Here is a 15,883-nt window from a genome sequence, read left to right as displayed (position 1 = left end):
TAACGGAAAGATTAAATAGTGTACTTAAAAGATAAAGCAACTTTTGTCTCCGACTGGACAATCTGAGAGTACTTTCTCTACCCAAGTGATCGATCTTTTTGTTTGCGCCCATGGTCTTGAATGCAAGATCATGATGGTCTTTATTGTTGTGTTTGTAGGTCTTTTTTCCAAACAGTTAGGATAACAGGCATACATCTTGTGATGGTAGGAATTGAATCGACAAGCAGTATGGTGTGCATACTTTGAAGGTGCTTCGAAGGACATAGACGAAAGCAACTAAAAAGTAGGATGTGTATACATGCATGGGCGAAACTAGGATAGACATAATGGTATGGAGAGAGAAGGTGAGAGTTGGAAGAGGGATAGGGGGCAGTGGATTTTTGTTAAATTTTAGGAGCATGATAAACTATAATTTGGTACAAAAATATGTGAATGAGCATTAATATTAGGCCGGTCGAACCTGCGTCCCGATCCCGTATCATGTCACTTTGATGGGTTTGAACTTTACCTTTAACGCCATGCAACGTCTGGGGAACGAACCTGTGAACGCAATCATGCTGATATTTATAAGAACCAAAAATTATCATTTTTTATTATTATATGAAGAAATAATCGACCACGTCACAAAAATAATTGCAATAGATTAAAATAAAAACTGAGATTAATCTCATATTCCAATCACTAAAGTTCACAACACGAGACCAAATTTAAGTTTGACCTGAATATATTGCAACTGTTTGATGGGGTCTAGGTTGTTTTTCAAGTTTAAAAAAAAATCACACTTTCGACAATGCGATCCGGAGTTTACCTTATCTGTCATTCATTGCAAAAATAATAATAACATCGCTTATGTATGGCGGACTTCTAATGCTTTGGCGCGCGAATTCCGGTCTCATCTCAGTGGTTTAAAGTAGACGCGTTATTAATATCATATTACCCATGATGCTTTGTGTGAAAAATCTGACCCGATAATACTGAGAGTACGGTCAATCAGATGGCCCAAATCACCTTTTGAGTTAGAGATTTCTATTCAGTCGAGTCCTGGTCTAGCTTGTGGCTGGACAATGTGTCTATTATTAGGGGTGGATTTAAGATGGCTTCCACCAAGGCACACATTGTTCAGGGTTTTTTTAATTATTATTCTCGCATTACCCTATAGAGCATGGTTGAGTGGGAATTTTGTGCGGCAAAAAAAAAACACAAGCGTCGACAAAAAAGAGCAATTTACATGGAGGCCTATGCCAAACAGTTATGGCGGACGTTACCATGAAAGAGATCACCACCGCCACCAGAAGAGAACAGAGATTCGAAAACTTCCGATCAGAACCGTTCTGAATGGAAGTTTTTGAGTCTCGTTTCCGTTCTGAATGTAATCATGGTAACGCTTCGAATTGAAATCAGTGTAACTGGTTCTCCCGTGCACATCAGCTACCAATGACAGTCTTAGAATGCTATCACTTTTCCATTAAGTGGCTTCTAATATTCCTGCCTTCAAAATTTACCGTAAATCCACAACCCCCCCCCCCCTCATTAATCTATTCTCATTTTTCTTTTCACTATTGACATGATTGATTGTTAATTAGTATTGTTATTTATTGCTTAATGTAGGCGTATAAACTCAAATTATAAGCGCTATGGTAAATTGTATATATACTGCCGCTTCTCAATATTAATTATCAGTGGCAGATACAGGGGAGGGGGCACATCCGGCCCGTGCCCCCCCCCCCTTGAGAGCCATAATAAAAAAAATTAATGTAAATATGCCGTTTTTACACAAGTGTGCCCCTTTTTAAAGTCACAGGATTTATTTTTGATCGGAATATGTGGTTGGAACACAAGTGACGACCTTTCCTTTTTTTTTTCTTTTCTTTCGTGGACGTAATGAACCTCATTTTGGGTTGAAAACTTTTTTGAATAATTTTTTTGGCTTGTAAAATTTTCCTTGGGAAATCCTGGATCCGCCCCTGTTAATTATTATTATCTTAATTACTAAGAGTGTTCGCCATTATTCAAAGACTGAAATGGCTGCAATAAAAGAAACAAATCTTCTCCTTTCTCCTATTTCCACTCATTAAAGGGGAATCCAGCCTTGGTCATAAAGTGTTGTGTTGGGAAGGAGAAAACTAAATTTAACAGAATGGTGAAAGTTTGAAAGAAATCGGACAAGCAATAACAAAGTTAAAGCTGCTTTAAAATTGAGATCACTAATACTATGTAGATTTCAAATTGGCAACTGGGTAAGTAAATTATGACAAGGGACAAGGACAACTTACCCATAGGCCATGTACTTTATTATCAGGGATTTGTGGTTTTCTCCTAAGTACCCATTCCCCTGGGGCAGTAATCTAAATATAACCCAGGTAGTATATTGTTTTATGTCCTCATGAAAGAAAAATATAATTTGAAATAAAACTTTTGGGAAAAATGACATTTTAGCCATAATATGTATTGGGGTACATGGAAGAGTAGTCCTTGCCTTACATCACTATATATGGCATCCCATATGCGGCCAATTTGAAGTCTCCATGGGTATAGTGATTACCAATATTTACAACTTTTAAAAATTCCTAACTTTCTTGTTGTTTGTCCAATATTGTTCAAACTTTCACCTATCAACTTGTCTGATTTTTTTTTTCCTTATAAAAACAAGTTTTTACTTGGGTTGGATTCCCCTTTAACACTTTTGCGTTTGTCACCTTTTTTTAATCACTTTCTTCTGGGATTGAATTTTACCTAAGTTATAGATAAATTTATTCTAAGCCTTAGACCACGTTTTGTGGAAACAATAACTTCGTACACTCTATAGTTGATGTCATGCAATAGGTCAATACATTCTTTTTAAGAAGATGATCGTAGAACGAATCGGAAGTAAGTTCATGAAGACCGAATTTAAACAAATTTACAAAGTAACTAGAAATACAAAACTATGTACAATGATAGATATTGATTTGCTGTATAAATAATTAATACGTAAGTCCAAGAATATGACCATGCATCAATATGTCATATGATTTTACTTCTTCTTCGTTTCGTTGGTAAATTACACTGCAAAAACACCGGTGTTAATTCAACACCAGCCCGGTATTTATATCAGTCCACACCAGAGAAGCACGTTGAAACAACACCAGTTAAGAATCAAACATATATTGGTTTGATTGGTGTTGCTTAAATGCCAAATTGTTTTCAGCCTAACGCCAAAACGGTGTTGATTCAACACTTCTCCGGTGTTGACCGATATATAGTTACCAGACTGGTGTTAAATTAACACCGGCGTTTTTGCAGTGCAATACTTGCGAGCAATCAATGTTACGTTGTCGCGTCATGTTTTGTCTATAAGTTCTACTCCCACTTTGGAGAATAAGTATAAACATAATTCATATAGGCAAATATGAATTAAGAATGATACGCCACTGCCTTGTAGGCGTATAGTATACACAGTAAAAAAAAAATAACAGCAAGTTGTTTAAGCCTGTCACTCTAACAAAAAGTTGTTTACAAAATTGTAATTGTTTAAACTTTTTTAAAAACTTGTTTGAAAAGTTTAACCAATAGATGTTAGAGTGACGGGCTTAAACTACGTGCTTAAAATTTTAAACAGCGTTTTTACAGTATATCACAATGTCCTTGTATTAAGCGCCAAGGACATCGTTATTATTATCAGTTTATACATGAATATAGATACTTTAAATCTATACACTTACCAACTAATAGCTCCAAATCCAAGGTTATAGGTTCTAGATGATAAATGATTAAGACGAGGTCAGGTGTCATACACAGTTTTGACCTGAAGATTACTCTTTACAAATATTCAAACGCAGTCGTAAAAAAAGTTTTGCCTATTGCGTCCCCGCCCAACGAATGAACCCTAAACTGTTTTGTAGGACAACGGCATGGCATATTGAAAAGAGGGCTTTTCATTTAGGAATGTAACCCATTGTGTGAAGGTTTAGTACGCTTGTCTGTTCGCCGGCGCGTGACGAAAAATGAATATAACCGCTCGTTTTTCTTGAAATGCAGCTTAAAGATAAATTCCAGTTCTGGTAACGATCTCAAAATGACTTTTTACAGAATCTAATATAATGACCACCCAAGTGTCTGTTTGTACGAATAAAGAATATGTGCAAAAGGATTCTGGAAGAAATTGTGTAATTGCTGAGAAATAAGCAAAATAAGCGCGGATTCGGTCACTTCCGTCGGGTCTTTATTCCAGCAATAATAATACACTGTCCCACGTGTGCCTATCTGTGTTGGTGATCTTCAGTGTGAACATTTTTCAGCGTCGATTTTCAAGATTTCACAAAGTTCAGTTTATGTAACTGTACCAGATCTAGATCCTCGATGATATACTGACAATTAAGCCTGGTTTTACAGACTTTCTCATGAAATCAGTGTTTACTGCAACTACTGGCATTTCTCTTTAATTTCACCCGATGCACAAACAAATTCTATAAGCTATAGTTTTACCCCTAATATCTCTCCAATATATTTATTTGATCAATCGACAGATCTATCTGTATACGATGTATGCGTATTGATATATCTTTCTACATGTATATAGGCTATCTATTACTTAATGAGGATTATGATGCTGCCGCTGCTGCTGCTGCTGCTGCTGCTGATGATGATGATGAACAAAATTTGTGATTTCCTAAATAACCGAGGGAAAATAACGGGATTTTCGTTGAGAAAATATAAACTTTAAGCAAATATTTTTTTTATGTGTATACAAAATATACGAGATCGGAGCCGCAACTTTGGTAAACTTAATATATTCAAACGTAAATTGAAAGCGATGCTTATCAATTCTTATAATTTCCCTTTGTAAACTTTTATATCATTGCACTTTGTTAATACGCTCTGGCCGAGTAATGAGTAATAAATAATAGTCATAGAGTGGCGGACTCTTTTTTATTTTTATTTTTTTTGTATTCCTTACACAATCGTCACATTTTTGGCATTACTTTGTTATAATTGATTTTTGATTGAAAATCACATTTATTTCCTTCAAACAGATACAAAATAATATTTGACATAGTAACGAATACAGTATATATTTCGACACAATTTTGAAGGAGGCGAAAACCCGGAAAGCAGAGCTTGAGTTGGGGTCGCCAGATAATCAATTTACTTACCTGTCCTCTCCTCATTAAGACCGATTTTTTTTTTCTGGATCCTGCAGACTTAACAAGCCTTGCTTTTTTATGCAGGTTCCCTCATATTTCACTCTTTTAAATTGTCTTTAATTCCAAATCGCTATTTTCTTTAATTTGAATTAATTGGTATGCCTTGTCTGATTTGTATTCTCATAAGTTTTCTGATATTGTTTCATTATTTTGTTTGTACTTGTGAAATATGTAAAATAAAATAAAATCAAATCAAATCAACTTGGGCAAGCGAATCCTGGTTTGATGCATTCTTAAGATGATTTTGATGTAGTTATTTGGAAACTTTATTCCCATGACAACACAAATACAATCCAGTTTTTATTGCTTCATTCGCGTATCCAATGATGTCACACAAAAAACAAAAATCTTGCTCTCGCCCGATGAGGGACTCGAACCCGCGACCCTCAGATTAAAAGTCTGATGCTCTACCGACTGAGCTAACCGGGCAATGCTATTTGAAAAGGTGAATTAGATCTCCTCATCAAAGAGGTCTCGTCACAAGCTGGCGCTATACTTTGTTTCTGCCACAGAGATACGATCTTACGTATAAGCTCCCGAAGGGAGCTAGAGAGGGAACTCTTTCCGCGCGTTTTTATTTCCCATAGGTTTTGTACATAGCCAACATGGCTGCCGGCGGACAATTTGAAGGATGATTTTGGAGGGTCAATGTTTTATTCATGAGAATGACGTCAAAATACGCATAATGCACTTGTATGATTGGATTAAACGCTAATGTTTTATTCATGTACTCATGCATTAAACATTTTTTCCGTCCCACAATTCCCTACGATATCTGTGCGAAGTGTCGTTCTTTTGGACTCTGCGAATTTGAAGTTTCTGAAACGAAATAGCTAGACTAATTATCTGTTTATAGAATTGATGTTCGAAATCATGGTTTCTGAGTGAACTTCATTGGAGCGGAAAATCTTGGAGGGAACATCAATACTATTCTAATGACATTCCATAGGAATAAAAGTAAGTTACGCTCATTTTCATGTTTTGATCTCACTTGCAAATTGTAATGTGTTTGCCGGGGTTCGGGGCTCATCCTGTATTACGCACTATGTAAACCTCAATTTCAATATTTCTTTTGCCTGACTTCCAAATAAGTGTGATCATTGAGTTTCTCAAAAATACTATATCTAGGACTAGGGGTCTACAGTTTGTCGTAGATCTAGACATTCATCGGAATGCTTCATGTAGGTCCAAAGTAAACATTTATTTCAGTTTTATTGTGATTAGACAATTATCAGGGGTAGATGTGGACTTGTTTCCGACCTCCTGTTTTTTAGTAACGACAAACTGTCGATTTTAGGCCTATTCAAATTTAGGTCAATGTAGGGATATGGTCAGAGCGGGATCCGGCCTTTGATATCACCGGTGCTAGCCGAGCGAGATTGTCGATGTAGTCATGGGGTATGAAAATAGCGGGGACGGACTAGGCCCAAACTTCAAGCTTGAAAGTTGAAGTTTAGGCCTAGTCCGTCCCCTCTATTTCATCTTCATATGAATAAGTATAATTCTCAGCAGTTTCTTTTATTCAGGAACGCTTTACTTCAGAATAATCAGTGTTGAAATACGATTGACTTAGCATTAATGTCTGTTATGTTAAGTGTTACTTGTCTTAGTCTTAGATTTGAATGAAATGGCGTAGCCTACCCTAGACCTAAATCAAGTCTATTTGAACGGGATACCCTGGGTCCGGCCTGGGGTGGTAATTTGAAAACGTTCTTAGTGTTTACTTCATTCAAATGTGATGTGATTCTTAAGTTATACAGGCCCAGCATAGACCAGATTCAGCTATATACAGCTGTAGAAATATGTGGTTGGAATAATTTTACTTTTATAAACAGAGTGAGGTATAGGCCTATGCCTCTATGTGATAGAGAATGAAGTTTCGGGTCCAGATAACTTTTTTGTTCTAGTTTGGAATATTCATTCATAGACCTGGGATATGGGCAGCTGGAAATTTCAAAAATATTGTTTAAGAAGAGTAATTTTATTATCTCTAAAACTCTCAAATTTAAATTGTCAATTGCAGATCCAGTGGGACCAAGTTCTTAGCAGTTCACACCTAGTCAGAAGTACAAAATTGAGAACCATGCCGATCAGCAAGTGTTAGTTACAATCTAATGAGGAACAGGATATCTGAATGGAAAAATTGCAAGGTATGCTTACTGTTTTGATAATATACAGGCTGTATCTAAGCTCATCACCCCCCCCCCCCTAAAAAAAAAAAAATAATAATAAATGAATATTTCCCCTTTTTTGGGAGGGGGTGGGCTATGGCCAATTGTGCTGAAACATGATGCGATATCATGTAATGTTAAAGTTCCATTGTGAGTTAATATTTGTTTGAATTCAGATTCAGCAGTATTTCCATTTCTAACACTGCATACTAATTATCCATATCTCCTGTCTATACATGCATTTGCATAAAAAACCCAAGATATTAACAGTTATCACAAAATTCTGATAAATATTTGAATTAATTTTCACTCTTTATTTTCAAAACATACTGTAGATAGTTATATTGATATATGAATTTATCTGGATGTGGGACGAAAGTGACTGCATGTGCTAAACTTGTTTTATCACTGAAGATATAAAATAGAGTTTACATCTTTTTTTTTTACTAAACTGGACTAGATGAGTAAAAATAATTTACAGCTTATTATGTTCTTTTCTCTTTTTTACCATGCAGGTTTCCCACTTCCTAAGCTGTTTAAGTACTGGTATCACAACATAAGTGCCAAGAAGAGATATGAAACGGTCTCAAAATTTTTGCTGGTGCCCCCCCGATGCCGTGACCCACGGTACGCCACTGCAAGTCTTCATAAATTATGTAGGGTTATTAAGTTGCATTTATTGTTATCTTCATTTTAAAAAAATGTGAAATGGGCTACCACTGCAATAATATATAAATAGACTATATTTCAAAAATAGATTGAATTCTAAGCACAGTGACAGTAGACAAATCAAATTTTGTTAATGATTCGCTAATGTATTGATTGGGGAAGGCACTCTTTAGGATTCTGGCATTGTGTCCCACCCCCCCCCCCCCCTTATGAGGAGTGCTCTCACATCAGAAGACTATTTCTTGTCAGCAAATTTGAAAGGAATTTACCAATTTTTTTGAGTGATAAACTTTTGTGGAAGAAAATAAACGAATATCAAAGGTTTTTATGCTCTTTTATGGAATATTAACTATAGGCTCATCGAGATCCTTTGAATGAAATTTTAACAAACATTGTACAATGTAGAAAAATGTACTTAATCCTATTTTTGTACATCTATATACCCACCCCATACTACCCTTACCCAGTAACAGCCCTTTTTAGCTATGCATTGCCTTCATTTTTTAAAATACAATTTAATGCTTGGTAGATGCTAATTATTATTTTTATGTTAATGTCAATGTTTTAGAAAATGGATTCCTTAATAAACATGTTAATTTTGAATTGAATTTTTTGATCTTGGTAATTTTCATTTATCAATTAATTGTGATGATGTATTGCTTCTGAGCTGTTATGCACAAATGGCGCAAGATGTTGCACTGTACTGAAATGTGATGATACCACTGTTACATGAGATCAAACAGCAGTCAATTAAAATATCATTCAAGAAAAATAAGGATAAGAGTGGGAAAGAAAGTAAAATGACAGGAGATTATTTGCTTGTATGCATATAGTTATGTCAGTTTCTGAGAGAGAGACAGACAGAAAGAGAGAGAGAGGGGGGGGTGAAAGTTCAGTTTGTTTTGAAAGAAGCAATTATAAGACCTTACTGTTCATGACGGGGGGGGGGGCAAATTATTTCTCCAAATTTTTGAAACCTGCATATAAAATGTATTTTTTCTTTCCAAATGAAAATTACACCAGATTCATTTTCAGTTGAAAATAAAAAAGAAATAGCCTACGATCGGTTTGCTCTCTTGCCTATTTAATTTTGAGAACCCCCTCCCCCCTAAAATATGGTATATACCTAGGTCATGAATATTGATGTTTGACATAGAAGTCGCCATTTAAAATTAAGTGCTCCGAGGACTGCTATTCATAATAGGACTTATATTGGAGACTACAATTATGGAAAAGAATTTGATTTGTTATTATCTTTGTTTATATTATGAAAAGAGGTTCATTTCGTTTTCTGCAATAAAAAGAAAAAAGGGCTCCAGAAACTTAAAGAGATGTCATCGTATATGGCAACATTTTCTTTGGGAACCTCCTCTGTAATATTTTTTAGCAAAGATCCTGGCCATTTGCAGCTAAAACAAAGCAAAGATGCAGTAATAATCGTAACAAGCAATAACAAATAGATCATTAAAATAGATGAATAATAAAACTCTGAGGAGGAAAAAAACGAATGATCTGACATGATGTAATCACTGACAGACACCATTAACGATTATTAATCAGGTCGCGCATTATGCTAATTAGTGACAAAATACTAATTTACATATTTTTACGCTATGCGCGAAGGACGTTCCGTGACCACGCCTTCATTTCGCTGGTGTACCAAAACAGTGGCGGTGTCCATAGGCTTGTATACGAAAAATGGGAGCAGTGTGCACTTTTGACCCTCCAAAATTTTCTTCAATTCTGACCGGATGCAGAAGCGGAGTTTCACCCCCCTGGTTTCTGCGTTAAAGGGAAAGCGAACCCCCCCCCCCAAAAAAAAAAAAAAAATATCCTTGTATAGGGGAAAAAAGAAAAATCAAATAAGTTCGTACGTGAAAGCTTGAACTTTATCGGACAAACAATAAGAAAGTTATGAATTTGTAAAAATTGTCAAAATCGGTAAATACAATACCCATGCAGACTTCAAATTGGCCGCAAATTTGTGACGTCATAGCACTGGTCTGTGCACTATTACAGTGATGTAAGGCAAGGACTACTCTTCCACTTACTCTAATACATAAAATGACATTTTTTAAGTTGTAAGTTTTATTGAAAATTATATTTTTGTTTCATCAGGACATAAAATGAGAGGCTACGTGAGTTATATTTCTATCGCTGCCCCAGGGGAATACATACTTAAAGGAGAATGAAACCCTTGAAACCAGCTGAATCCATATCAAAGAGAAAAATCAAAGAAACATATTGTTGAAAGTTTGAGGAAGATTGAATGAATAATAAGAAAGTTATGAGCATTCGAATATTGAGATCACTAGTGCCATGTAGATCCTCCCAACGGCAATGCGACCAAGATCTGTGATATCACACACGTACAACTCCCTCATTACTTTAGTACTTATTTCACTTATATTCTCACTTTTATAGAGTCTATCACAAGTTGAGGTGTTCTCTTTATGAGATGACAAGTACAGAGGTTTCACAACATTATATCATTGATGAATCGTTTGTCATATGATTAGAATGAGCAAAAAGAGATGTTTTGGGGTATATTTTCAGTGTCCAAATGGGAGAGTTGTACGTGTGTGACATCACAGATCTTGGTCGCATTGCCAATGCGAGGATCTCCATAGCATTAGTGATCTCGACATTCAAATGCTCATAACTCTTTTATTGCTAGTCCTATTTTAATCAAAGTTTTGTTGATCTTATTCTTTGATTTTTCTGCTTTCACAAAAGCTAACTTGCTCCAAGAGTTTCAGTCTCCTTTAAGAGAAAACTACAAGATTCTGATCATGAAGTGCATGGCCTATGGGAAAGTGGCCCTTGCCCTTTGCGGCTCCTCATCATAATTTGCTTACCCAGTTGCCAATTTAAAATTCGATTTTTAAAGCAGCCATACATTTCTTATTTTTTGTCCGATTTCTTTCAAACTTTCATTATTCTGTCATTCTTATTTTTCTCTTTTCCGATACAACATTTTATGACCTAGGTTGGACCTCCCTTTATAGGGGACGTTCAGGCTAACAATAATTGTGTTGTAAAAATAATTTTAAAAGATATTGGTGAAGATTTGAGTAAAATCAATTGAAGATTAAGAAAGTTATTAGAATTTTAAGTTTTCGATTTGTGACATACGAGCAGCCGCCCCATACGTTATGTAATATAAAATTCATAAATTTCAAAATTGTTGGTTTATATGATGATGACTAACATTTTTATTTCTCCAGGAACGGGTTCAAAATGATTATTCTGTTGATAAACTGGAGGTACACTAAAAACAATTTCCAATTTGCTTAGAAAATGGCATTTCATTGATTTTTTTTTCACGCTATATAGGAAGCTGCTCACATATGACGTCAAAAATAATAAAAAATGAAATTCTAAAAACTTTTTAATTTTTGAGGGATTTACCTTAAGCCTTCACTGATATTTTTTTTTATATTTCGGCTAATTTTTCTATGAATATTTCGTCAAGGTAAACTTAACCTTTAAAGCATGTTTGTTTTTTATATTTAAGAATGGCAAAATAAGCGTAATTGAAATTTCTACTTTAATTGATCATATAAAAAGAAATTGTATCGGTTTCATAATTTTCTTTTAATAATATTTTCTTGTTGTTTTATGATTGACAAGAGTAATGGATGCCTTTATATAACTCATTTGTTGTTGTACAATATCTGAAGAGAGGAAGTAAGATAAGATAAGATAAGATATTTATTCGTCTTTCTTTCTGCACGTACATTTTATCTTACAAGTGTGATTTCACAGTCTACAAATGAAAATCAATTAACCATAAATCATTGTTACAGTAGAAAAAAAAGAAACACAGCAAATAACTAATTACGTATTGAAAGAAAGACAAGGAGAACCCCTGAAAAAGCAAGGCTTGTAAGGCTAGGGTCTCCTTTGTTTCAAATACATGACTGAATAGTATTCAGTGTGTACATGTAATATCTTTAGAAATACAAAAGAAGCAAAACAACTTAAAAATGCAACAACAATAAAACAAAAAAGACAAACTAAATCTAATCAATGACAAAAAACACACACTAAAAAGAATAGAATACATTGCTTGAATGTACAATTATGAAGTCTAAAAAACTAACAACAATATGATATAATTAAGTGATATATGATGGAGAAGAAATAAGTATGGATAACATGGCATGGAAAAAAGAGGAAGATCGTATGTATAATAATAATAGTAAAGTAAAAAACAAAACATGACAAAGGTAAAAGAAACACAAGAAAAGAATACAAAAGGAAAAAAAAACATGGGCTGACCCTCTGCAGAAGAAACCAGTTAGACAAGATACAAGATAAATATATATTGATATATCATAACATTCTCCAGTCTTATATACAGTTTTTATAGGCTCCAAAATTAAGAAATAACATAGTATATAAAAGCATATCTTAACCTATAGCAACTCACAAATAACAATTAAGAAGATAACCTTTAAGTACACGCTGAAAAGTATAAATGCTTACCAATTTTTTTATATTTGAATTGAGAGAGTTCCAGAACCTGGGTCCTGTATTTACAACTGTCCTAAAAGCAAAACTTGTATGTAACTTCGGTAAGTGGAAAGCAGAAGCATTTCGTGTATAATAGTTATGTATGTCACTATTTTTCATGAACATTGTGACCAAAGCTGGTGGCATGATGCCTGCATTGTATGCATACATTAGAGTACCAAGTTGAAAATCATAGATATCTTGTAATTTTAGAATTATATGCTCATAAAAAAGTGGGGTAGTATGCGAGCGATAGTTAACATTACAAACAATTCTTAAAACTCTTTTCTGAATCAAGTACACCCTTTCTAGATTGGTTTTAAGAGAATTACCCCATGCAAGAACACCGTAATTGAGATACGGGAGAATTAGTGTTGAATACATCATACAAAGAATATCAGTAGAGAAAAAGGATTTCAATTTGTATATTACACCACTATTTTTTTATAATGTCTTACATAGATTATTTATATGGGTTTTCAAAATCAGTTTTTCATCTATATGCAACCCCAGAAATTTGGTCGTCTTTACTCTATCTATTAACACATCATTAAATATAACATCACCTTGAACTTCTCTAATCGTGTTGCTAAAGAGCATATAATTTGTTTTCTGCAAATTTAGAGATAATTTATTTGCTTGAATCCACAAAGTGACTTTCCTCAGTTCACTATTAACTGTTTTTAAAAGGGTCTCAGGATTTCTGTGGGAATAATACAAACTTGAATCATCTGCAAATAAAATGAACGATAAAATATCAGAGGAATAGTGAGAATCATTAATATACACAATAAATAATAACGGACCAAGGAGGGATCCCTGGGGGACACCACAAGGGACATTCTGTAAACCTGACTCAGCATCCTTTATCGAGACAAATTGTTTCCTGTCAGCTAAGTAACTCTTGAACCAGTCCAATGCTGTACCCCTGATACCATAATGTGATAACTTGCCAATCAAAATATCATGATCTACTGTGTCAAAAGCTTTCGAATAATCAAGAAATATACCAATTGTATGCATCTTTTTGTCTATGGATTGTGATACTTTATCAATAAAATGTAGCAAGTTATAAGATATTGCAAAAAAAGCGTAATGGTCCAGGTAGCGAGCAAGCCCGTGTGGGTTCCGTAATAAGGGTCCGTCTAAGTACCCTCGTGGAACCCACATGCGCATTTCATCCCTAAGTGTTGTGCACCCAGGCCCATATGGGCCATATCACATAACCATGTGAGTTTGACAGGGCCCACGTGGATGACAACAAGGGCAATAATATGGCATTCATAACATGAGGCCTATATAATTGTAACCTACGGTATATGGAATACATTTCATCATCTGTTTAACCCTAAATATCTTAATTTCAACGCGAATCAATTTTTAACATTTTACTTGGTAACCCCCCCCCCCACACACACACACATACATCCACCTCCACCGTTATACCCCGATGCCTCTTCTGTGTGAAATTGTTATCCGAACCTGCAAAATTAGGACAGAAGAGATAATGTAACTCACATAATTTTATACAACCGATAATCAACACCGTATATTGATTATAATGTGATGATAATGGGTATTTGTCAACAGCGCCGCCTCTCGTGTTACACTACCAAGTTCTCGTTCTCACAAGCCGAAATTCAATTCAATTCATTTATTAACCATATGAAAGTATTCAAATGCAATAAAAAATAACATATAAATGCATAAATTTAGCAGCACAGACAACAAATAAATATAATTTATACATTCATGTAAAAAGAAATTAACATATGGTAAGAGGCAACCAAAAAGATTAAAATCTTGTAGGCAGGTGCCGCTTTACAAGTATACAATTTAGCGTACATGTAAATAATTCTATTCAAATAGATGGAATCATAAATTCACACATCAAACACAGAATGACCCACACCCAACACACATCCATGACCCATTACACTCAAACAAGAGAGAGAAGAGAGAGAGAGGGGGGAGGAGAGTATGTTTAGAAAAGGGAAAGGGAATCAAGGGAATAGCTACTAATTAATTGTCTTTTAAGTAAAATTTTAAATGAGGAGGCAGGAACGAATTATAGTATCCACATTGTTATAAATTCTAGGTCGTGCATGTTTAATTCTTTTTTAAGAATTTCATTATTTGAGGTCAGTGGAAGATAAAAATGAGAAGCTAAACGAGTATTATACTGGTGAAAATCACTATCATAATTAAGAAAATTCAGAAATGTTTACAGGTGCCATTTCTTGTTATATATAATACATCAAAACTGCAACTTTAAATTCATAAATGTCATAAATATTTAGTGTTTTTAATTCAAAGAAGAGGGGGCAGATGATGCATAATAGGAAGATTTTGTTCAGATACCTAAGGCTTTTTTTTCTGCAATTTATGAAAGGGTTCTAATTGATTTTTTCCTATGTTTCCCCAGGTAATATACAACAATAGACAAAAGGAAATACAAGTGAGTTGTACAACATAAATAATTATTTTTCGGGTAAAACAGATTGTGATTTGCTGATGATACCAACATTCTTGGAAATCTGATTAAGTAAATCTATGCGATGGTCCCGAAAAGAAAGTTGATCATCCAGTAAAACTCAAAGGAATTTTACTGACTTTGAAACATTCAAATATGAATTTTTAATTTTTATTTTCACTTTGTGGTGAGGAGGCTTAATATTTGATTTGGAAAAATACAAAATACACGTTTTATCATGATTGATTGCTAACTAATTGGAATCAAACAAGTCGATAAGTTTGCAGAGTTCTTCACTTGTCTTACGCTGGAGTATATCAAAATATTTGTGTGAAGAACAATGTTGGTATCATCAGCAAACTAAATGAAATGAAAAATTAAGAAACATTACATAAATCATGGACACATAACAGAAAAAAGCAGTGGGCCGAGTACAGACCCCTGCGGAATTCCGCATTCAACATTGGAAAAAGACGAGTCATTATTATTGAAGGTTGTGTATTGTTTCCTATTCGATAAATAACTATGAAACAACTGAAGGGCTACACCACGAATTTCCAAAATATGGCCATTTATACAAAAGATTGTTATGGTCAGTCAAATCAAATGCTTCTGAAAAATCAAGAAAGATACCGAATGAATGGAAATTATTATTATGAATATTATGTAATAGGATATCATTCAATTCAATCAAAGCATGTAACAAGAAGACAGACTATTCATTCGACCAACTCATTCCCAAGTTTGTTAATTTGATGCAGCTGATTAATAAAAATGTATTTTTTCAACAAAAATTGGACAATAACAAAGCAAGCCTGAATTTGGTCCAAGTGACCAAAATCAAGGAATTTAACCTTTTATATTCAATG

At 34.4% G+C, this 15,883-nt stretch overlaps 1 long non-coding RNA gene and 1 other non-coding gene across 2 annotated transcripts; one reads left to right on the top strand and one right to left on the bottom strand.

The window, feature by feature from the left end:
- Nucleotides 1-5,539: 5,539 nt before the first annotated feature.
- Nucleotides 5,540-5,612, bottom strand: TRNAK-UUU (transfer RNA lysine (anticodon UUU)). The gene has a single exon. It is a non-coding gene; the product is annotated as a tRNA-Lys (tRNA).
- A 96-nt stretch (nucleotides 5,613-5,708) lies between these two features.
- Nucleotides 5,709-8,631, top strand: LOC129279664 (uncharacterized). The gene is made up of 3 exons (XR_010294308.1): nucleotides 5,709-6,140; nucleotides 7,207-7,333; nucleotides 7,870-8,631. It is a non-coding gene; the product is annotated as an uncharacterized LOC129279664 (long non-coding RNA).
- Nucleotides 8,632-15,883: the final 7,252 nt, after the last annotated feature.

The sequence above is a fragment of the Lytechinus pictus genome, chromosome 8 (genome assembly GCF_037042905.1).
Source record: "Lytechinus pictus isolate F3 Inbred chromosome 8, Lp3.0, whole genome shotgun sequence".
Lineage (NCBI taxonomy): Eukaryota > Metazoa > Echinodermata > Echinoidea > Temnopleuroida > Toxopneustidae > Lytechinus > Lytechinus pictus.
This window is presented reverse-complemented; position numbering and strand designations above follow the sequence as displayed.